Source organism: Bufo bufo, chromosome 2, assembly GCF_905171765.1.
Source record: "Bufo bufo chromosome 2, aBufBuf1.1, whole genome shotgun sequence".
Lineage (NCBI taxonomy): Eukaryota > Metazoa > Chordata > Amphibia > Anura > Bufonidae > Bufo > Bufo bufo.
The window spans coordinates 581,934,124-581,958,929 of NC_053390.1; positions in this window are offsets into that span (position 1 = coordinate 581,934,124).

The following is a 24,806-nucleotide window of genomic DNA, read 5'->3' on the forward strand; positions in this document are numbered from 1 at the left end:
CACAGCACATATTCAGGCATCATATCACACACCACAGGAGAAGGCCTCTTTCAGTGATTTAGGCCTTTGGACCCAGACAGAGGAGAGAGGCACCACAGCACATATTCTGGCATCATATCAGCCACCACAGGAGAAGCCACCATTGAGTTACTTTGACCCCTGCACCCAGGAAGAGGAGAGAGGCCCCACAGCACATATTCTGGCATCATATCAGCCACCACAGGAGAAGCCACCATTTAGTTACTTTGACCCCTGCACCCAGGAAGAGGAGAGAGGCACCACAGCACATATTCTGGCATCATATCAGCCACCACAGGAGAAGCCACCATTTAGTTACTTTGACCCCTTCACCCAAACAGAGGAGAGAGGTTCCACATCAGAGAATCAGGCATCATATCAACCACCACAGGAGTAGGCCACAATTTAGTTTATTTGACCCCTGCACCCAGGAAGAGGAGAGAGGCCCCACAGCACATATTCTGGCATCATATCACACACCACAGGAGAAGGCCTCTTTCAGTGATTTAGGCCTTTGGACCCAGACAGAGGAGAGAGGTCAGAGATTAGCTTCATATCCCCCAGCACAGCAGAAGACCGCTTTATTTGACTTAGGCCTCAGCACCCAGACAGAAGACAGAGGTAGCATGGCAGAGGTTATGGCTTCATGTCACCCGTTAGTTTAACCGGCCACTTTCATCTGGTTAGGCCCCGGCGCCCAGACAGAGAAGAGTTTCATTCAACTGTGGGTTTCATAAAATTTGTATCAAATAAAGAAGTGGCCCGTAGCACAACAAGACATGTTTTAGGCAGTTAATAAGGACTACTCTGCACAAGGGAGGGACAGGTCCTGTGGGATCCATGCCTGGTTCATCTTTATGAAGGTCAGCTTGTCCACGTTGGCTGTGGACAGGCGGCTGCGCTTGTCAGTAATGACGCCCCCTGCCGTGCTGAATACGCGTTCAGATAAAACGCTGGCCGCCGGGCAGGAAAGCACCTCCAAGGCATAACATGCTAACTCTGGCCACGTGGACAATTTCGAAACCCAGTAGTTGAATGGGGCCGAACCATCCGTCAGGATGTGGAGGGGTGTGCAGACATACTGTTCAACCATGTTAGTGAAATGCTGCCTCCTGCTAACACGTTCCGTATCAGGTGTCGGTGCAGATAGCTGTGGCGTGGAGACAAAACTTTTCCACATTTCTGCCATGCTAACCCTGCCCTCAGATGAGCTGGCCGTGACACAGCTGCGTTGGCGACCTCTTGCCACTCCTCTGCCTTCACCTTCCACCTGTTCCCCTGTGACATGTGGGAATGCTCTCAAGAGCGCCTCTATCAGCGTGCGCTTGTACTCGCGCATCTTACGGTCGCGCTCCAGTTCAGGAATTAAAGTAGGCACATTGTCTTTATACCGGGGATCCAGCAGGGTGGCCACCCAGTAGTCTGCACACGTTAAAACGTGGGCAACTCTGCTGTCGTTGCGCAGGCATTGGAGCATATATTCGCTCATGTGGGCCAGGCTACCCATGGGTAAGGACAAGCTGTCCTCTGTGGGAGGCGTATCGTCATCGTCCACCGTATCCCCCCAGCCACGCACCAGTGATGGGCCTGGGCTGCCACCCCGCTGTGAACTTGCGTCATCCTCGTCCCCCTCCACCTCCTCCTCCTCCTCGTCCTCCAGTACAGTGCCTTGGCTGGCGACTTGTGAACCTGTCCTCTGCTGCTTAAACAAACCTCCCTCTGAGCCACTTCGAACAGACTGGCCCGAAAGTGTTAGAAACGAGCCCTCATCCTCCTCCTCCTCCTCCACCTGGGCCACCTCCTCTAACATCATTGCCCTAAGTGTTTTCTCAAGGAGACATAGAAGTGGTATTGTAACGCTGATAACAGTGTCATCGCCACTGGCCATGTTGGTGGAGTACTCGAAACAGCGCAGCAGGGCACACAGGTCTCGCATGGAGGCCCAATCATTGGTGGTGAAGTGGTGCTGTTCGGCAGTACGACTGACGCGAGCGTGCTGCAGCTGAAACTCCACTATGGCCTGCTGCTGCTCGCACAGTCTCTCCAGCATGTGCAAGGTGGAGTTCCACCTGGTGGGCACGTCGCATATGAGGCGGTGAGCGGGAAGGCCGAAGTTCCGCTGTAGCGCAGACAGGCGAGCAGCGGCAGGATGTGAACGGCGGAAGCGCGCACAGACGGCCCGCACTTTATGCAGCAGCTCTGACATGTTGGGGTAGTGGTGAATGAACCTCTGCACCACCAAGTTCAGCACATGTGCCAGGCAAGGGATGTGCGTCAAACCGGCTAGTCCCAGAGCTGCCACGAGATTTCGCCCATTATCGCATACCACCAGGCCTGGCTTGAGGCCCACCGGCAGAAACCACTCGTCGGTCTGTTGTTCAATACCCCGCCACAACTCCTGTGCGGTGTGGGGCCTGTCCCCCAAACATATGAGTTTCAGAATGGCCTGCTGACGTTTACCCCGGGCTGTGCTGAAGTTGGTGGTGAAGGTGTGTGGCTGACCGGATGAGCTGGTGGAAGCAGTGGAGGAGGAAGCCGAGTAGGAGGAGGAGGCTACAGGAGGCAGAGAATGATGCCCTGCGATCCTAGGGGGCGGAAGGACGTGCGCCAAGGAACTGTCCGCCGGGGGCCCAGCCGCCACTACATTCATCCAGTGTGCAGTTAGTGAGATATAGCGTCCCTGGCCGTGCTTACTGGTCCACGTATCTGTGGTTAGGTGGACCTTGCCACAAATGGCGTTGCGCAGTGCACACTTGATTTTATCGGACACTTGCATGTGCAGGGAAGGCACGGCTGTCTTGGAGAAGTAGTGGCGGCTGGGAACCACATACTGCGGGACAGCCATGGCCATCAGCTGTTTGAAGCTGTCTGTGTCCACCAGCCGGAATGACAGCATTTCAAAGGCCAGCAGTTTAGAAATGCTGGCGTTCAGGCCAAGGGCTCGAGGGTGACTCGGGGGGAATTTGCGCTTCCTCTCTAAGGTTTGAGATATTGAGAGCTGAACGCTGCTGTGTGATATAGTGGAGACGCTAGTTGACAGTGGCGGTGGTGGTGGTGTCGGTGGCACATCCTCTGTTTGCTGCTCGGCAGGTGGCAACATTCCTCTCGAGGCGGAAGCCGAGGCAGCAGCGGTAGAGGGAGCAGTTCATGCTTTGCATGTAGATGCCTGGTCATGCAGGTTGTGCTGAGGTTCAGAACGTTAATGCCTCGCCTCAGGCTCTGATGGCAGAGCGTGCAAGTCACTCGGGTCTTGTCGGTAGGACATTGTTTAAAGAAGTGCCATGCCAGGGAACTCTTTGAAGCTGCCTTTGTGGGGCTGGGTCCCTGTTGGCGATGTCCAGTAGCAGGCGAACTCTGGGGGCGGCGGCTCGTCTGCTTTGGCCCCCTGCTCCCTCTTTGGCTTCGCTGTTGTCTCGGTCTCACCACTACCTCTTCCTCTGAACTGTGAAAGTCATCGCCACGACCTTCAGTCCATGTGGGGTCTAAGACCTCATCGTCCTCTGCATCGTCTTCCACCCAGTCTCCCTCCCTGACCTCCTCCTGTTCAGTCTGCACACTGCAAAAAGACGCGGCAGTGGGCACCTGTGTTTCGTCATCATCAGAGAGTCGGTGACTCTGCTGTGGTGGTATTCCCATGTCCTCTTCATCTGGAGACATAAGTGGTTGTGCGTCAGTGCATGGTATGTCTTCCTCCACTGGGGAAGGGCTAGGTGGACGCCCCTGGGAAACCCTGGAAGCAGAGTCTTCAAACAGAAGAAGAGACTGCTGCATAACTTGTGGCTCAGACCGTTTCCCTGATATGCTTGGGGGTGATGTGACAGACTGATGGGCTTGGTTTTCAGGTGCCACCTGTGCGCTTTCCGCAGAAGACTGGGTGGAAGACCATGTGGTGAACGTGCTGGAAGCACTGTCGGCCACCCAATCGATTAATGCCTGTACCTGCTCAGGCCTTACCATCCTAAGAGCGTCATTGGGCCCCACGAGATATTGCGGTACATTCTGCCGGCTAGTTGAGGGAGTTCGTTCCCTACTGTGTGCGCCTGGGGCCGAACGGCCACGTCCTCTACCAGCAACAGAGGCTCCACGGACACCACCACGACCGCGTCCTCGTCCCTTAATAGTATTTTTCTTCATTGTTGCGATTCAACTCGCACCACAATGAAATATATTATTTTTTATAAGCAAAATCCCCTCACTGGAATACTTTCAGTCTTTTGACTGTATGGATTACAGATGGAATGACTGTTATATGTGAGTACCGCTTTCTTTGACAGATTCTAGTATGGGTACATATATGTTTTCCCAACCCCAGCACATTAGTTTGCTAATTCCAGATGTATGAAACGCAGGCCTAACTGTATCTAGTATATTGAACGCCAGATAAACTAACTTGGCCTTTTTTAAATAAAAAAAATTCCCTCACTGGAATACTTTCAGTCTTTTGACTGTATGGATTACAGATGGAATGACTGTTATATGTGAGTACCGCTTTCTTTGACAGATTCTAGTATGGGTACATATATGTTTTCCCAACCCCAGCACATTAGTTTGCTAATTCCAGATGTATGAAACGCAGGCCTAACTGTATCTAGTATATTGAACGCCAGATAAACTAACTTGGCCTTTTTTAAATAAAAAAAATTCCCTCACTGGAATACTTTCAGTCTTTTGACTGTATGGATTACAGATGGAATGACTGTTATATGTGAGTACCGCTTTCTTTGACAGATTCTAGTATGGGTACATATATGTTTTCCCAACCCCAGCACATTAGTTTGCTAATTCCAGATGTATGAAACGCAGGCCTAACTGTATCTAGTATATTGAACGCCAGATAAACTAACTTGGCCTTTTTTAAATAAAAAAAATTCCCTCACTGGAATACTTTCAGTCTTTTGACTGTATGGATTACAGATGGAATGACTGTTATATGTGAGTACCGCTTTCTTTGACAGATTCTAGTATGGGTACATATATGTTTTCCCAACCCCAGCACATTAGTTTGCTAATTCCAGATGTATGAAACGCAGGCCTAACTGTATCTAGTATATTGAACGCCAGATAAACTAACTTGGCCTTTTTTAAATAAAAAAAATTCCCTCACTGGAATACTTTCAGTCTTTTGACTGTATGGATTACAGATGGAATGACTGTTATATGTGAGTACCGCTTTCTTTGACAGATTCTAGTATGGGTACATATATGTTTTCCCAACCCCAGCACATTAGTTTGCTAATTCCAGATGTATGAAACGCAGGCCTAACTGTATCTAGTATATTGAACGCCAGATAAACTAACTTGGCCTTTTTTAAATAAAAAAAAAATTCCCTCACTGGAATACTTTCAGTCTTTTGACTGTATGGATTACAGATGGAATGACTGTTATATGTGAGTACCGCTTTCTTTGACAGATTCTAGTATGGGTACATATATGTTTTCCCAACCCCAGCACATTAGTTTGCTAATTCCAGATGTATGAAACGCAGGCCTAACTGTATCTAGTATATTGAACGCCAGATAAACTAACTTGGCCTTTTTTAAATAAAAAAAATTCCCTCACTGGAATACTTTCAGTCTTTTGACTGTATGGATTACAGATGGAATGACTGTTATATGTGAGTACCGCTTTCTTTGACAGATTCTAGTATGGGTACATATATGTTTTCCCAACCCCAGCACATTAGTTTGCTAATTCCAGATGTATGAAACGCAGGCCTAACTGTATCTAGTATATTGAACGCCAGATAAACTAACTTGGCCTTTTTTAAATAAAAAAAAATTCCCTCACTGGAATACTTTCAGTCTTTTGACTGTATGGATTACAGATGGAATGACTGTTATATGTGAGTACCGCTTTCTTTGACAGATTCTAGTATGGGTACATATATGTTTTCCCAACCCCAGCACATTAGTTTGCTAATTCCAGATGTATGAAACGCAGGCCTAACTGTATCTAGTATATTGAACGCCAGATAAACTAACTTGGCCTTTTTTAAATAAAAAAAATTCCCTCACTGGAATACTTTCAGTCTTTTGACTGTATGGATTACAGATGGAATGACTGTTATATGTGAGTACCGCTTTCTTTGACAGATTCTAGTATGGGTACATATATGTTTTCCCAACCCCAGCACATTAGTTTGCTAATTCCAGATGTATGAAACGCAGGCCTAACTGTATCTAGTATATTGAACGCCAGATAAACTAACTTGGCCTTTTTTAAATAAAAAAAATTCCCTCACTGGAATACTTTCAGTCTTTTGACTGTATGGATTACAGATGGAATGACTGTTATATGTGAGTACCGCTTTCTTTGACAGATTCTAGTATGGGTACATATATGTTTTCCCAACCCCAGCACATTAGTTTGCTAATTCCAGATGTATGAAAAGCAGGCCTAACTGTATCTAGTATATTGAACGCCAGATAAACTAACTTGGCCTTTTTTAAATAAAAAAAATTCCCTCACTGGAATACTTTCAGTCTTTTGACTGTATGGATTACAGATGGAATGACTGTTATATGTGAGTACCGCTTTCTTTGACAGATTCTAGTATGGGTACATATATGTTTTCCCAACCCCAGCACATTAGTTTGCTAATTCCAGATGTATGAAACGCAGGCCTAACTGTATCTAGTATATTGAACGCCAGATAAACTAACTTGGCCTTTTTTAAATAAAAAAAATTCCCTCACTGGAATACTTTCAGTCTTTTGACTGTATGGATTACAGATGGAATGACTGTTATATGTGAGTACCGCTTTCTTTGACAGATTCTAGTATGGGTACATATATGTTTTCCCAACCCCAGCACATTAGTTTGCTAATTCCAGATGTATGAAACGCAGGCCTAACTGTATCTAGTATATTGAACGCCAGATAAACTAACTTGGCCTTTTTTAAATAAAAAAAATTCCCTCACTGGAATACTTTCAGTCTTTTGACTGTATGGATTACAGATGGAATGACTGTTATATGTGAGTACCGCTTTCTTTGACAGATTCTAGTATGGGTACATATATGTTTTCCCAACCCCAGCACATTAGTTTGCTAATTCCAGATGTATGAAACGCAGGCCTAACTGTATCTAGTATATTGAACGCCAGATAAACTAACTTGGCCTTTTTTAAATAAAAAAAATTCCCTCACTGGAATACTTTCAGTCTTTTGACTGTATGGATTACAGATGGAATGACTGTTATATGTGAGTACCGCTTTCTTTGACAGATTCTAGTATGGGTACATATATGTTTTCCCAACCCCAGCACATTAGTTTGCTAATTCCAGATGTATGAAACGCAGGCCTAACTGTATCTAGTATATTGAACGCCAGATAAACTAACTTGGCCTTTTTTAAATAAAATAAAAATTCCCTCACTGGAATACTTTATGGCTTTTCACTGTATGGATTACAGGTGGACTGGTATTAGTAGGGGTGACACAAGCACACCCAAGTCCCTGATGTAGGATTTCTATGGCACAGACCACTATTACAAGTGATTAATGGACGTTGGGAGAGATTGTGCTGCAGCACTAGTCCCAAGATGGCCGCCGCCTATCAGCCCAGTAACATGTGCCACAAAATGGTCTGCACAACCTTTAAAAAAAATAGCCTTGGACTGTGCTGCTAAATCGCTATTGGTCTGAATCCCACTTGTAGATGTCTGACTTGTTTGGAGCTTTGGAATGCACACTGTGGCAGCTTCTGCTGCAGCACTACAAGTCGCAAAATGGCGGCCGGCGGTCAGCCCAGGTACATGTGGATGGAAAAATCACTCTGGCCACTCTAAAAATAGCCAATCCCTATCAAAAAAGCAGCTCAGCTGCAGTTGTTCAGATGAATCACAGGTGGAGGAGAGAAATTTGCTTCCAGTTATTCAATAATCCCTGCCTATTCTCGCCCTAGCATCAGCTGCGTCTATCCCTGTTCTATTCACATCGGGAGTGAGCACGTCCCGACGTGCGCACAAGCTTATAAAGAGGCTGAGTCACATGCTGCACTTGGCCAATCACAGCCTTGCCAATAGTAGGCATGGCTGCGATGGCATCTTAGGGCAAGTAGTATGATGCATGTTGATTGGCTGCTTTGCAGCCTTTCAAAATGCGCCAAAATACATGCCGAACGACGAACTCGAACCCGAACTTTTACGAAAAAGTTCGGGTTCGGGTCCGTGTCACGAACACCCCAAAATTCGGTACGGACCCGAACTATGCTCGAACTGTTCGCTCAACACTAGTTGTGACCTGTGTTTGTGTGAATGGGGATAAGATTAGGACACGATAGGGACAGGCCTCCTCTGTTTGCCATTTGCCACCTTGAAACCTGGAACGGTGAAGTTCTTAAGGGAAGGGCTGGATGTGTAGTGTGGTGGAGGTGTTCTCCGCAGTCATAATTTAGGTACCATGACATCACCTCGCTCAATGAAAAATCTGACCTGCCTTGTAAAGACCTATTAATCTGTCCATGGGAGAACCGCGCTCATCAAGATGGAACAAGAGACGTTGGACGAAAGTCATGCTTGAAGAAAGTTGGAGACTGAGGTTGTCAGGGTGAACCCGCTCCAGATTCCTTGGAGGTGAACCATACCTTAAGATCGGCAATACTACAGAGAGACTGTGGGGGTGTGGTCACTCCAAACATTGGGGGTGGCCGACGCTGGAAGACTATTACTTGAAAGAAAGGCCAGTTAAAGACTGCGAGGGTGAACCCGCTCCAGATTTTGGGGGGAGGGGGGACGACACCTGAAGATTGGCAATACTACCGAGAGACTGTGGGGTGTGGTCACTTCAAACATTGGGAGTGGCCGACACTGGAAGACTATTCAAAAGATGTCAAAGTTCCCACGAGGAGAAGACGGTGTATCCTGTGGATGGAGGAGTGGGTTACGGTGAAGGGCAGGTCGGAGGAAGCTGGATGAGGGATGTCTAGGTACCTAAAGATCAGTGTGCACTACAGTCCTTCCTGAACTTCCACCAAGGATGGGGTTGAGGGGGGGGGGGGGATATATCTCAACCCTTTCCCCAATATATATTGTCGTATTTCCGACAACAGGGGGATTGTTGAGGAAGGGTTGAGACGTATGCATATATATCCATATATGCATGCAAACACGTGCATGCATGTATGATATATATGCATGCATTGACTGCCACATCATAGGATGATGTGCGCAGATGTGCCCAGCATCTGCCCACATCTGCCCTTGGTGGCCCACAGGGGCTCATTGTGGCCCCTGTGGGAAATATGTGGTCCCTGGTTGATCTGTGCCCCCCTTATATGTGTCCCCTTATAGTTAGTATATATTTCCTGTATGGCCGTGTATATATTCCCTCTCATGTAGATATATATATGGGGATGTGTGTATGCAGTGCATACATCTGTATATGTGTATCTGCCATGGCTCTCCCCCAGGTATATACAGTACAGACCAAAAGTTTGGACACACCTTCTCATTCAAAGAGTTTTCTTTATTTTCATGGCTATGAAGGCATCAAAACTATGAATTAACACATGTGGAATTATATACATAACAAACAAGTGTGAAACAACTGAAAATATGTCATATTCTAGCTTCTTCAAAGTAGCCACCTTTTGCTTTGATTACTGCTTTGCACACTCTTGGCATTCTCTTGATGAGCTTCAAGAGGTAGTCCCCTGAAATGGTCTTCCAACAGTCTTGAAGGAGTTCCCAGAGATGCTTAGCACTTGGTGGCCCTTTTTCCTTCACTCTGCGGTCCAGCTCACCCCAAACCATCTCGATTGGGTTCAGGTCCGGTGACTATGGAGGCCAGGTCATCTGGCGCAGCACCCCATCACTCTCCTTCATGGTCAAATAGCCCTTACTTTCAAAGTTTTCCCAATTTTTCGGCTAACTGACTAACCTTCATTTCTTAAAGTAATGATGGCCACTCGTTTTTCTTTACTTAGCTGCTTTTTTCTTGCCATAATACAAATTCTAACAGTCTATTCAGTAGGACTATCAGCTGTGTATCCACCTGACTTCTCCTCAACACAACTGATGGTCCCAACCCCGTTTATAAGGCAAGATATCCCACTTATTAAACCTGACAGGGCACACCTGTGAAGTGAAAACCATTTCAGGGGTCTACCTCTTGAAGCTCATCAAGAGAATGCCAAGAGTGTGCAAAGCAGTAATCAAAGCAAAAAGTGGCTACTTTGAAGAACCTAGAATATGACATATTTTCAGTTGTTTCACACTTGTTTGTTATGTATATAATTCCACATGTGTTAATTCATAGTTTTGATGCCTTCAGTGTGAATCTACAATTTTCATAGTCATGAAAATAAAGAAAACTCTTTGAATGAGAAGGTGTGTCCAAACTTTTGGTCTGTACTGTATATATATATATATATATATATATATATGTGTATGTGTGCATATGTATATATATATATATATATATATATACTGGGGATCCGCTCTGGTAGGCAGTGGTAGCGAGTGCAGTATAGAGGCAACACAGACCGGTCTTGGTGTAAAACACAATGCTTTGTTTATTCACACGGTGCATATTTGTGAAAGACGGTGCAGTTCATAGGGAGGGTGGTCACACACCACAGCAAAATAATAGTTCAAACACAGCAAGTCCCTGCTGCAGGCTACTTGAGGCCTGTTTCAGTCACATAAAGCAAAGTCTATTTAAAGCCAGGAGTAATGTCACCTTTTCTCCTTGGTGAAGTAAGTCCATGAGTCCGGCTCCTAGCCACAGGACATGGATCCCTCCTGGATTCAGCTGCGGGTCCCTGCACACTCCTTTACAGGCCTCAGCACGCAGCCCAGCTCACCTCCACTCCTCACTCTCACAGCCAGAGAACACAGAAGCTCCACACTGAGAACCACACCCTTGTTGCTGGTCAGGTTTTAACCCTTCCCTGCAAAGCCTGGCCTGGACCGTGGGGAGACAGGCACCCGCCCGCATATCTGCCTGCTCCCAATAAGAGCCGGCCCGGATCCGTTGTTAACAGCGTAACCGCTGCAAAATGCACTTTTCCGGCTCTTACTCCAGCGGGGCCAGGACCCCCGCTGGCACGTACCTCCCGTTTACCACCACCCCAGGTACTCTCCTACATATCCCCCCCCTTTGTTCAATCCTGAAGGGTTGCACACCCTGTTCAATCCTGAACGGTTGGACACACGTACAACAGTGTGCCCGGGACAGGGCATCGGCATTCCCCTGTAAGCGGCCTGCCCTGTGTTCGACACTGAACTTAAAATTCTGGAGGGATAAGAACCACCTGGTGACCCGGGCACTCCCCTCCTTGGCCCGGCTCATCCACTGAAGAGGGGAATGGTCGGTCACCAGACGGAACCTTCTCCCTAACAGATAGTACCTAAGGGACTCGAGGGCCCACTTAATGGCCAGGCATTCTCTCTCTATCACGCTGTACCTGGTTTCCGCTGGGGTGAGTTTGCGACTCAGGAAGACAACAGGGTGTTCCTCCCCACTGATTTCCTGAGAGAGTACTGCCCCTAGGCCCACTCCAGAGGCGTCCGTCTGAACGACAAATTCCCGTGTGAAGTCTGGTGTCACCAAAACCGGGGACCCACACAGAGCCGACTTCAAACGGGAGAACGCCTCTTCCGCCTGCTCATCCCAGCGGACCATCACAGTCTTCCTCCCCTTTAAAAGTCTTGTCAATGGGGCCGCTACTGTGGCAAAGTTGGGGATAAAGCGCCTGTAATATCCTATCATCCCTAGGAACGAACGTACTTGCTTGGTGGTAAGAGGTCTGGGCCAGCTCTTGATCGCCTCAACCTTGTCTACCTGGGGTTTGACAACTCCCCGCCCAATCACGTATCCCAGGTATCGGACCTCCTCGAACCCGATCGAACATTTTTTTGGGTTGGCCGTCAGTCCAGCTTTTCTAAGTGAATCGACTACGGCCTGTACCTTGGGCAGGTGACTCTCCCAGTCCTGGCTAAACACGATGATGTCATCGAGATATGCCGAAGCATATGGACGATGGGGCCGTAGTATGACGTCCATCAATCGCTGGAAGGTGGCTGGAGCGTCATGCAGGCCAAAGGGCAAAACTTGCTACTGAAATAACCCCTCGGGGGTGACAAAGGCAGTCTTCTCCTTTGCCGCCTCCGTGAGAGGCACCTGCCAATATCCTTTTGTGAGGTCGAGGACCGAGAAATAGCGAGCTTTCCCTAGCCGTTCTATGAGCTCGTCTACCCGGGGCATGGGGTAGGCATCGAATTTCGACACTTCGTTGAGCTTTCTAAAGTCATTGCAGAAGCACAGAGTACCGTCAGGTTTTGGGATGAGGACTATGGGGCTGGCCCACTCGCTCCTTGACTCCTCAATCACCCCTAACCTCAACATCGACCTTACTTCTTCTGAAATGGCCTGTCGCCGGGCCTCCGGTACACAATACGGCTTTAACCGTAACCTGACGTGGGGCTCGGTGACGATGTCATGTCGGACTACCGAAGTTCGACCAGGAAGCTCAGAGAACACGTCCCTATTTCGACTCACCAACTCTTTGGCTTCCTGAGCTTGTTTGGTCGACAGACCACCCGCTATCTTTACCGTGGAGGTGCCCTCCGGGACCTCGGGTGGAGCTGGGATCTTCCCCGCAGACAAGACAGTGCTTGGGCCGTCCCCAATGAGACACTCCCTATCTCTCCACGATTTCAGTAAATTTACATGATATACCTGTTCTGGCTTCCGCCGGCCTGGCTGGGATATCTTGTAATTCACTGGCCCTACCTTCTCTTTCACCTCGTAGGGACCTTGCCACCGTGCCAAAAACTTACTGTCAATGGTGGGGACTAGCACCAGTACCCGGTCACCCGGGTTAAATGTCCGGACCTGGGCACTCCGGTTGTATACCCGGCTCTGTGCCAGTTGGGCGGCCTCCATGTGTTCCCGGACGATTGGTAGGACTGTCTCGATACGGTCCTGCATCTTTTCTATATGCTCTATAATACTCTTGTGTGGGGTGGGCTGTTGCTCCCACACCTCTTTAGCGATGTCCAGCAACCCTCTTGGCCGTCGACCGTACAATAGCTCGAAGGGCGAGAATCCCGTAGAGGCCTGGGGCACTTCTCGCACTGCGAACAATACGTACGGCAGCAACAAGTCCCAATCCTTTCCGTCTTTGGCTACGGTTCTTTTAAGCATAGTTTTTAGGGTTTTGTTAAAGCGCTCCACTAGTCCGTCGGTTTGAGGATGGTATACGGACGTGTGTAACCGTTTAACCCCTAAAAGCTTGCAGAGCTCCCTCGTCACCTTAGACATGAAGGGTGTCCCCTGGTCGGTCAGGATCTCTTTTGGAATCCCCACTCTTGCGAACATGCCCATGAGTTCTTTAGCTATGAGCTTAGCTGAAGTATGACGTAGTGGGATCGCTTCAGGATATCTGGTGGCATAGTCTAAGACCACCAAGATATGCTGGTGCCCTCTGGCCGACTTGTTTATGGGGCCTACCAGATCCATCCCTATTCTTTCGAAGGGGACCTCAATGATGGGCATGGGTACTAGGGGACTGCGATAGTGGGGTTGGGGGCTCGTCATCTGACACACTGGACAGGATTGGCAAAACCTTTTGACCTCCTCATAAACCCCGGGCCAATAGAACCTTTGCAGAATCCGCTCTTGGGTTTTTTTTACGCCCAAGTGTCCTCCCAGCACGTGGGAGTGGGCCAAGTCCAGTACCACACGGCGGTATGGCTGGGGTATCACCAGCTGCTCCACTACCTCGTGCTGCACTTTGTCCACCCTATACAGCAGGTCCTGGTTAAAAGCTAAATGGGGAAACACCGAGTCGGCCCCTGGGTGCTGAGCCACCCCATTTACCACTGTCACCCCTTCCCTCGCCCGCAATAATGTCGGATCCTGGAGCTGGGCGGTCCCGAACGTGTCACGGGATACCTCCAGGTCCGGGATGGACGGGGTTTCCACGGATTCGCCTGCCAACACCTCTAGGGGAAACCTATCGGGATGACACTCTACAGGTGATGTGGTGACCCCTACGGCTGGTATCCCCGCATCGGGATCCTCCGGCACTGGTCCAGATTGTCGTCTGTCCCTAAGGGAAGGCATATCGCTCTTCCATAGAGTCCAGAATAAAGGAAAATCCCTTCCCAGTATGGCGGCATAAGCGATTTGGCGTCCCACCCTGACGACATGCTGCACCTCTTTGCCCAACACGGACATGGTAACCCTGGCAGTGGGGTACTCCCGGCGATCCCCATGGATACAGACAATGGACAGGGTTTGCTTCTCTGGGAGTGTCTCAGACACTAGGGACGCATGCACTAGGGTTACCAGGCTCCCAGAGTCCAGCAAAGCATTAATCGGATGCCCATCGATCAAGACTTGGCACAGAGGTGGCATATCGGCGTCCGGCCAGGCATCTGCGGTACATACAGGCCGGGCAAAGAAAGAGGACCGGCGAGCGAACCCGCAGTCCATGGGTTCAGGTGTTTGAGGACAGTTCGCTGCCCTATGTCCCAGGCCGTGGCAGTGCCAACATTGAATCCCCGTGGTCCCTCCCCGGTCTCTCTTCCCTGGAGTAGGACTAGCCTTCCCCCCCCTTTGTGCTTGGGTCCCTTTTTCCGGATCCCTAGCCTGAGAGGGAGCCTGACGGGATTCCCGTACCTGCGCTGAGTCCCGCACCAAGTCCTGGGTCGCCACATACCTCTCGACTAGGCTTACTAACTGATCCAGGTTGCCGGGGTCTCCCTGACCAACCCAGCGCTGTATGGCCCTTGGCAGGGTCCGCACCAAACGATCGACCACCACCCGTTCCACCATCTGCGAGGGGCTCAATGTCTCAGGCTGCAGCCATTTTTTTTTACTAGGTGTAACAGGTCATAGGCCTAGGACCGAGCAGGCCGGGACTCAGAGAAGGCCCACTGGTAGACTCGATGTGCACGCACATAGGTATTAACCCCAAGACGAGCCAACACCTCCCCCTTCAGCCTCTTATAGCTCTTGGCTTCCTCCTGACTGAGGTCGAAGTAGGCCTTTTGTGCGTCTCCCACTAAAAATGGCGCTACTACTTCGGCCCACTGTTCTGCAGGTAACCTTTCCTGTTCCGCAGTGCGTTCGAAGACCATCAGGAACGCCTTGATATCATCCTCGGGGCCCATCTTTCTTAACGCTGAGCGCACCTTATCCCGGGCAGCAGGTAGGACTGCGGTTCCCCCTGGGACGGCTTGTTGTTGTAACACACGCATGGACTCCTGCATAGTCGCCAGTTGCTGGGCCAGTAGACTATTCAACTGCCGCTGGTCTCTCAGGGCTTCCTCATGTCTCCGAGTAGCCTCCTCATTACTTTGCACCAAGTGTCTAATGGCTTCCTCCATCTTATCTGGAGCCACAAAACTTGCCGGTTTAATATATGACATACAGTCCAAACAACACAATTTTTCGGCCTCACTGCTGTTTGCCCGCTGAAGCCACCAATTGTGGGGATCCGCTCTGGTAGGCAGTGGTAGCGAGTGCAGTATAGAGGCAACACAGACCGGTCTTGGTGTAAAACACAATGCTTTGTTTATTCACACGGTGCATATTTGTGAAAGACGGTGCAGTTCATAGGGAGGGTGGTCACACACCACAGCAAAATAATAGTTCAAACACAGCAAGTCCCTGCTGCAGGCTACTTGAGGCCTGTTTCAGTCACATAAAGCAAAGTCTATTTAAAGCCAGGAGTAATGTCACCTTTTCTCCTTGGTGAAGTAAGTCCATGAGTCCGGCTCCTAGCCACAGGACATGGATCCCTCCTGGATTCAGCTGCGGGTCCCTGCACACTCCTTTACAGGCCTCAGCACGCAGCCCAGCTAACCTCCACTCCTCACTCTCACAGCCAGAGAACACAGAAGCTCCACACTGAGAACCACACCCTTGTTGCTGGTCAGGTTTTAACCCTTCCCTGCAAAGCCTGGCCTGGACCGTGGGGAGACAGGCACCCGCCCGCATATCTGCCTGCTCCCAATAAGAGCCGGCCCGGATCCGTTGTTAACAGCGTAACCGCTGCAAAATGCACTTTTCCGGCTCTTACTCCAGCGGGGCCAGGACCCCCGCTGGCACGTACCTCCCGTTTACCACCACCCCAGGTACTCTCCTACAATATACACACACACTCACCTAAAGAATTATTAGGAACACCTGTTTTATTTCTCATTAATGCAATTATCTAGTCAACCAATCTCATGGAAGTTGCTTCAATGCATTTAGGGGTGTGGTCCTGGTCAAGACAATCTCCTGAACTCCAAACTGAATGTCAGAATGGGAAAGAAAGGTGATTTAAGCAATTTTGAGCGTGGCATGGTTGTTGGTGCCAGACGGGCCGGTCTGAGTATTTCACAATCTGCTCAGTTACTGGGATTTTCATGCACAACCATTTCTAGGGTTTACAAAGAATGGTGTGAAAAGGGAAAAACATCCAGTATGCGGCAGTCCTGTAGGCGAAAATGCCTTGTGGAGGCTAGAGGTCAGAGGAGAATGGGCCGACTGATTCAAGCTGATAGAAGAGCAACGTTGACTGAAATAACCACTCGTTACAACCGAGGTATGCAGCAAAGCATTTGTGAAGCCACAACACGCACAACCTTGAGGCGGATGGGCTACAACAGCAGAAGACCCCACCGGGTACCACTCATCTCCACTACAAATAGGAAAAAGAGGCTACAATTTGCACGAGCTCACCAAAATTGGACTGTTGAAGACTGGAAAAATGTTGCCTGGTCTGATGAGTCACGATTTCTGTTGAGACATTCAAATGGTAGAGTCCGAATTCGGCGTAAACAGAATACACCCTACAAGAACGGACACAAATCCAGTGCAAATAAATAAAATTCTGGATTATGACCGCTCATTGATTTTGAACCTATCAGGTACTACATTAACAGACCCTGAGCTAAAAATGATATCTAAAGGACTATCATTTGTACCTACTACTAGGTTTAATGTTTTTGATTGGATTAAAGATTTACTCTATTTCTTAGAAAAATCTGTTGGCATAAAATGTTCACACAAGCGAACCGTAAAGAATGTTTAGAATTGGGAATAGAACTTGAGGATGTTCAGGGTGTAGAATCTTGCCCAGTTGATTGAAGAAAAGGATAGAGAGAGTGGCAAGGGACCTTTTACCAATCTGAGGAATAAAAGTAAAAAGATGCCACCTAAAGGGTCAGATCATCACATCGATCTATTTTTAAACTCAGTAATTAGAGATCTTGAACCTTTTGATCAATGTGTTGATACCCCCTATCATTCAAAAAATTACTCTACTAGTGAGATGGCAGGTCTCAAAAATCTCAGTGAGAAAAAGGATTCAATTATTAAATCATCAGATAAGGGGGGAATATTGTGATATTAAACTGTAAACTGTACAAACAGATGTGTTTATCACCCCTTTCGGATCAAAAAATTTACGAAATATGCTGGATCCTACCACTCAGTATCAACTGCAACTGTCGATTCTACTGAAGGAGGCGGTAGACAACCATTGGATAGATCGGAATGAGTATGAATTTCTATTCCCCCAACATACAAAAATTGCTACCTTTTATGGACTTTCTAAAGTCCATAAGAGGTTACATCCCCTAAAAGGGAAGGGGGTTGGAAATCTGACTCAAAATGCTGGTATCTACATTGATAGAAATCTACGTCCCTTTGTTCTATCCTTTACTTCGTACATACATGATACAATGGATCTGCTTAATAAGCTTGAGGTTATAGTGGTTAAAGCTGAGGTGTGGTTGGCCTCGATTGATTTTGAGGCCCTCTACACATCCATGCCCCACCAAATGGGACTGAGGGTATTTCCTTGATACCAAAAGCAATCTCTATCAGGGCCATAATAGTTTTGTTCTTCGTTTGCTAGAACTCATCTTGACTATTTTGTACCCGACTCTAAGTACTACAACCAGCTCAGGGGCACCGCTATAGGGAGTCCTTTGCCCTAACTTATGCTAACTTGCTCCTCCTGGGCTGGTAGGAGGATACAATAGTTTTTTCTGACCAATTTTCCAACTGGGTCTTACATATTTTATTGTGAGTAAGATATATCGACAATATTTTAATACTCTGGTCAGGGGAGAAATAAGATTTTCAGTTATTTGTCGAGACACTGAATCAGAACAAAATTGGGTTATTTTTTTATCCATGAGATACAGAAAGATTCTGTTGCTTTTCTAGATATTCGGCTATGGAATAAAGATAATATGATTCAGACATCCCTATATAGTAAAGATACCTCTACTAACAGTTTTTTTCAATGGGGATTTTTCATCCTATTCCACTAAAGAAGTGAATCCCAAAGGGTCAGTTTCTCAAAATACGGAGGAACTGTACAAGGGATGAGGATTTTGAGAAAAAGGGTACCATTCTGTATCAGAGATTTGCATGGGAATTTGCACGGAAATGCGATAGAACTAAGTTATTAACCCCCAAAAGCAGACAACAAGAGGACAAAACTATACGTATTATTGGAACTTTTGATTCCTTGGCACAGGAAGTGAGAAATATACTTGGTAAATATTGGTCACTCCCGAAAACCGATCTGAAAATTTCTAGATTTATTCCAGATGCTCCAGCTATTACGTATAGAGGAAGTCGCAATTTAAGAGATACCTTGGTTCACAGCCATTTTGAGACTGATAAAAAAGAGACATGGCTAACCAATAGACAGACTGGTACCTTTCGTTTTGCAAAATTAGGCCTGGTCAGGAAGGGGGCAAATGGCCCAGATGGCAAGTGGTTAATGAATATATTGATTGTGCGTGCTTTATTTAAATAATTACGTGTTTGGACTGGCCCGTCTGTTATTATTATGTGTATCTATGGGTGAGGTAGGGTGCTATTTATAATTAAAATTTTGCACCTAAATAATATTTATCTTATAATATGAGGGATAGTAACCTCCCTCTCATTTTACCTCCCCATCCCCCATCCGCTAAGCTGACATGAAGTGACAATGATATATGGCAAAATACTAATTTTCAATAGTCAAATGATCTTGTAGTAATAGGGTATAGTGGCTGCTCATCTGTACAATTATTTTTATGCCCAATAGTTCCTCTGTCCTTTTTCTGTATTATCAGTAATAGCTGCGATTTACTCCCTGTATTTGCGTTATACCATGTGTTCCACCGCATTTTGGCGCGTGGATATTTAGAGCAACACTGATTGCATGCTGTCATGGAGAGAGACCAGACTTTCCATCAAGATGGCCACCACTGCACCACCAATGCTCCTGTGCTGACCCAGACTGATCCCTTATCATACCCTCTCCAAGCTTGGCATCTCATCTAGGATTTGGGAAGGTATAATCATATTCTCTCGTTTCTGTCATAGCGATTGTTATGTTTATTGGCCTATCCTGCTGCAATTTCGATTTTATTGAAAGCCATACTTTGACTATCAATATTTAAATGGTGTGTTGTAGAATTTTAAAAGGGTCTCAGTAGTGGCAGCAGTGTGGACAGTGATGCAGATGCATTTTATTTGGTCCCAAATATGTGGGAATTGTCTTTCTTTATGGCCATGAGATTTACCATAAGAGATGGCCTTGCGGTACGCCCGGCGGTCGTTTTGCAGCGAACTTTGCGTGTTCGCGATTTGACGAACATGTGAACATATGGAGAAATTCGCGCCCGCCATATTCTTTTACATTATGAAGAACTTTGACCCATGACACATCCATCAGGTGGTACAGGACAGCCAATTGAGACATTTCAGCACATGGACACACCCCCTACCTTATAAATAAACCTGATCTGGCCGCCATTTTACATTCAGTGTTTTGCCAGTGTAGGGAGAGGTTGCTGTATGGAGCAGGGACATGCTGTTAGGGACACCAAACACTAGATAATAGGGCCACAAAAGTCATTTTAAGGACTAGTAAAGGTGTGCTATCGATAGGTGTGATACACAGAGGGGTGCAATATATATATATATAATATACTTTTATAATGAGTCAAAAACACATTGATCTATATAGTGATCACCTAGAAGTCAGGGGCCTAGGGGCTTACTAGGGCCATTTTTATATAGGGTAAGGTTCCGGACGGGGTCGCTCTGCCCTGTAGGGCAATATCAGGGACAGTTCTTTGCCCACCCTGTCATTTAATACCACATCATCATCTAGCCCAGGGATAGATGGTTTTTGCTTTCCCTCCGGGATTCATGGATGTGCACTGGAACCCCCCGGATTGTGAGAGGACATATGGTTTCTGATTTGGTGCCGCCGAGCACCTGATTTAGTGCCGACGAGCACTTGTTATTGCCTACCATATCTATGCTTTTTGCTTAAAGGGGTTCTGCACTTTGTTTTAACTGATGATCTATCCTCTGGATAGATCATCAACGTCTAAACGGCGGGGGTCTTACACACAGCTGTTTGAGAAGGCAGCAGCGATCCAGCAGCGCCGCAGCCTTCTTGCTGTTTACCACTGGCCCAGTGACGTCACGACTAGTATCAACTAGCGTGGGTGGGGCTAAGCTCTGTTCACTTGAATGGAGCATAGCCCCGCCCACGCTAGTTGATACTAGTCGTGACGTCACTTAGCCGGTGGTAAACAGCAAGAAGGCCGCGCCGCTGCCTTCTCTAACAGCTGATCGGCGGGGGTCCTGGGTGTCGGACCCCTGCCGATCAGATGCTGATGATCTATCCAGAGGATAGATCATCAGTTAAAACAAAGTGCAGAACCCCTTTAACTTTAATATTTTTGAGGGATATCTTTTCCATTCACACGTCCGCAAATAGGGTCCGCATCCGTTCCGCAATTTTGCGGAACGGGTGCAGACCCATTCATTTTCAATCGGGCCGGAATGTGCTGTCCGCATCTGCATTTACGGATCCGCATTTGCTGATCCGCACTTCCGCATCTGTGCTTCCGTTTCCGCAATTGCAGACAAGATTAGGCATTTTCTATTATAGTGCCGGCGATGTGCGGTCCACAAATTGCGGAATTCACATTGCCGGTGTCCGTGTTTTGCAGATCCGCAAAACACTTACGGACGTGTGAATGGACCCTCATAGTAAAATTATTAAAAGTTACGTTTTATCTTTATGTATATTCTAATGGATTGCCTTCCTTGTACAATGTTATAATATACTTTCTATGTTAGAAAGTAAATTATAGTGCATTTGTATTGTGCGGCAGTTGTGTGCGGTTCTATTGCGATACTGCAGGTATATAGAGGGACAAGCGTTATTGGAACAAATAATTTCTACTGCTGTGATATACCAGTCGCCCCCCAAAAAAACTGATTGAAGCGGGGTGTTATATACCAATATACTTTCTTTATAGTGCATTTGGGTACTGTATAGTGCATTTGCGCATGCGCGTACGTGAAAATCATATTGCCGATATTTCGCATTAAGAAAAATAATGAATGGAGAACGCAAATTCGAAAAATACATCTGGTATGTCACTGTCCATGTTGTGGGACTATTTGTGCACTTCTAGTAATTATTTCTTGGCTGCAAATATGAGCTGAAGGTTTTTTAGGTTCGCCTGCCATTAAAATGAATAGGACCCGCCGTGAACTTGCGGTACGCGAACATTTAATCGCGTTCGTGAACCGTCCCGGCAGATGTTCGTCCATCACTATTTACCATTATCATTTGGTTTTACTACAAGAATTGAATCTGATTCCCACACATTTAATTGCCTCCATTTCTGTATTGTTCATTTTTTTTGAGTCTTTTTGTTATATGTGGTCCCCTGATGAACTGACCCCAGAGAACGGTTCAGAGAAGCGTGGCGGGACAAAGTTTGCATTCCTGGGACATATGATATGTGCTCCTTTTTTTCCACTGGTGATCAGAACCTCGACGCCACTGGTTTACTTGGGAGCATATATTCTGATACATGCATTGACTTATGACATTACTATTGGACTGTAGTCATACTAGGTCTCTTCTTGGGTGGTGGTATATATCCCTTGTCAGGGACATATAGGGCCTATAGTTTGATAGGGCAAGTGTAAGGGTAAGTCAATTTTCCTTTCCTTGTTCTGCCCAGCCTCATTGTTAATTACTTTTTAAGGGCACAAATTGACTGGTAATATTTCTGAAAACATCATATTGGAGATAATTACCTTGAGCCTCTATCCTAGTCCCCAAAATTAATTTTAAGGACCTTCCATCTCCCACTGACATTGTGATTGGTATATAAGTACTGACATGCACCATGACTGCTAGGTTTTTACACAATTTGCTAAATTTGAGCATCTGGAAGCCAACACAATGTTCAGCATTTATGGTCTCAGCTGCAGATAACCCTATCTGTGCACCTAATATATTTCCATACCACCTGCAGTCATCCTCCTATCCTTCCTACAGCAGTCATACACCTGGTTGCTAGGAACAATACCCTGCTGAATTGTTTCTGGCTCTCTGCTAGCACCCCTAGTATAAACCAGAAAGGCACATTTACTGGGGTGTGCCAGCTGAGGACTAGTAAATGTGCCCCAGTGTTTGGCTAGTGTTTGATCAATGATTTCCATCAGTGATTGTTAGCCAAAACCAGAGCCTATAAAGAAATAAGGTATAAGGCCCTGTGTAAAGTTCTGGGTCTGTCTGTCAGTGAAAAAATCCATCCGTGTTCCATCTGTAAAGATGTCTATGAAGGATCCGTGTTTAGAGTTTTTTGCCCTCTGTCATCCGTATTGGTCAGTAAAAAAATATTGATACTGTATGTAAAATCAATGGGTAGATGTGCTGTCTGCAGAAAATGCAGATAGCACACATCAGTGACAAACGGAAATGGGAACGAGACCTCATGAAAAGATTTGCACCTCCTCTGTGCCTTTGATCTGCAACTTGTTTTGGCTCACAATCAATGCTAAAAATCACTGACCAAACACTGTGTGAAAGCAGCCTAATGGTACGGCCACATGGTCAGGTTTCTCCACGCAGTTTTGGAAGCCAAAATCAGGAGTGGATCATGAAAGGAGAGAAAGTATAAAGAACAGATACTTCTTATTTTTAAATTTTTTAATCCTGATTTTGGCTTCCAAAACAAATGCAGAAACCTGAGTGTGGGGGCACCCCATGGCCTCACACACATGACCATATTTTGTATCCATGTCCATGAGGCCTTACACTGAGGGAAATCATCTGCTAATAATATGCACATTTTCAGCAAAATTCCTTTGGAGGGCCAGTTCTAACAGCTGAAATGAAGACATTTTAGGGCATGGGACAATTGGGCAAACTAATTGAGGTATACATTTAGAGCAAAGTGTATTTTCATTTGATTACAGTTCTTCTTTTTCTAGAGATACTTATCTCACACATAAGTACATTTTCATCTTTAATTACAAGGGTGACTACTCATAAATTTTTCCAAACTTTATTCTGTGATTTTCTTTGATCAGGAGACATCTGTTTTTCTGTTTGTTTCTTTTCATCTTCTTTTGAAGTCAGTCTCCTTGTTCTAAATGTTATGCAAACATACTGTAGTTCCATCAATCCAATACACATTTTAATTCACTATCATTTGCTCTCATGAACATTTTGTTCTTTATTTCATTATATCACATTCTAATTAAATGACATAACATATTCTAAAGCCAATGGACACAATATATCTGGATACAGGCTTGGTAGTAAATTATATTGTACAAAACTTTAACACCAATATATAAAATGTGCTTGCAAATAAAATGCATATAAAGCAAATAAAAATTATAAAGTGCACAGTACATTTGTTTTTGGTGCTTACTATGAAAACCTGCAGATGAATACAATTCACATAATCTGTACATTTCTTTTTAACACATGAAATCAAACTGCTCTATAATACTGGATATTTATCTATTTGCAAAACTTAGGACAAAATTGTACACTTTCAGAATAGTTTTTTTTACTATACAGTATCATGTCATAAAATTTATAACAATTTGCTGTTACAAGGTTTTTGTTTTTGTTTTGCTAGTGATTTATGACTTAACCCCGTGCTTCTTAAAGGCTGCTTGAAATATAGATAATATATGATATATATCACAACAGAATAAAGAGTTAACGAAGTATACAAGAAAAAGAGCATATACATTTTTTGGGATGCTCTGGTTTGTGATTAGATAATATGCAAGTAGTTTACAAAAATATGTCTGTGTGGGGAATTTGTATTCCATCATAAGTGAGCCTGCATATTGGAAAGCTTTCAGAATGAATAAGCAATATTCTTGGATTTTACTGAATGTGGGACTTATAAGGTACTAATATACATAAGTACTCTTTACTAAAGCTGAAAGGCAGTCAGTGAAATCTGCCAGCAACTAAATTGCTTTTAAAAATACCTTAATGGATAAGGCTGAGTATGGAGCAAGAAATTACATTCAGTCTGTGTCACAATACTCTGGGCAAAATAAAAAAAGTTATATCAGACTTACAAAATTATGCAAAAACAAAGGATCGTGCTATTCTTTGTTTAGTATTTGAAGATGGATATGAATCTCTTTGGATAATTTCATTAACTAATATCATTATTATATTTTATACTTCTGCTTCCTTTCCAGATAAAGTTAATCACATATAAAAACAGAAAGCTCTTTAGACATTTTAAAGTTTTGTATTAAATGAAGTGCATACAAAATAATTGTAAAAATTCAATGAACTATTGTGCAGTGGATAACAGTTAAAGTTATATATTCAATTTTATATCTGGTCCACAATCAAGTGGTTTAAAGGGCATCTGTATGTAGATTTGTACCTATGACACTGGCTGACCTGTTTTATGTGCACTTGGCAGCTGAAGGCATCTGTGTTGGTCCCATGTTCATATGTGCCCGCATT